A 1,098-nucleotide genomic window follows, 5' to 3' on the forward strand; every position below is an offset into this window, starting at 1 on the left:
ATGTCGATGATGTGGAGGATGACGATTCGGAAATCAAAATCGATAGAAATTTAAAGGCCATTGTCGATCGACAACCATCCCCTCTAGAGAATTGGAATCCCGAAAAAGCACCAAAAATTGAGTTAAAGCAATTGCCCGCCGGACTAAAGTATGCTTTTCTCTACAATAATTCTTATCCCGTAATCGTAAATGCCAACCTAACCGACGGAGAACTTGCATTGTTATTAAATAAACTGCAAGTATAGGAAAGCCCTCGGATACTCTCTCGAGGATATTCTTGGTATCTCTCCAGATCTGTGCATGCACCGGATTCACTTAGAAGACGATTCCAAATCGTCAGTGGAAAATCAAAGAAGGCTAAACCCAAACTTGAAAGAAGTTGTTAAGAAGAAAATTATTAAACTTCTAGATGCTGGAATCATCTACCCAATTTCGGATAGCAACTGGGTGAGCCCCGTGCATGTTGTACCTAAGAAAGGCGGAATTACAGTGGTTAAGAATGATAAAAACGAACTCATTCCCGCGCGAACTGTCACTGGACATCAAAAGTGTATCGATTATAGGAAGCTAAACGTTGCCACTAGAAAAGATCACTTTCCCTTACCCTTCATTGATCAAATGTTGGAAAGATTGGCAAATCACCAATACTACTGTTTTCTTGACAAATACTCTGGATTTTTTCAAATCTCTATACATCCTGACGATCAAGAAAATACAACTTTTACATGCCCTTACGGAACATTTGCATACCGCAGAATGCCATTCGATCTTTGTAATGCCCCTGCCACTTTCCTTTGATGCATGATGTCAATCTTTACAAATATGATAGAAGATTTCATGGAAGTCTTTATGGACGATTTTTCCGTATTTGGATCCAGTTTCAAAAACTGTCTCGATAACCTATGTAAAGTCTTGGCAAGATGTGAAGAAAAGAACCTCGTTCTGAATTGGGAAAAATGTCACTTTATGGTTAACGATGGAATCGTCCTAGGACATAAAATATCCGCTGCTGGCATAGAAGTAGATCGGGAGAAGATTGAGATAATGACCAGCCTGCCTGCACCCACGAATGTAAAAGACGTGAGAAGTTTTCTCGGG

Source organism: Brassica oleracea, chromosome C2 (assembly GCF_000695525.1).
Source record: "Brassica oleracea var. oleracea cultivar TO1000 chromosome C2, BOL, whole genome shotgun sequence".
Taxonomy (NCBI): domain Eukaryota; kingdom Viridiplantae; phylum Streptophyta; class Magnoliopsida; order Brassicales; family Brassicaceae; genus Brassica; species Brassica oleracea.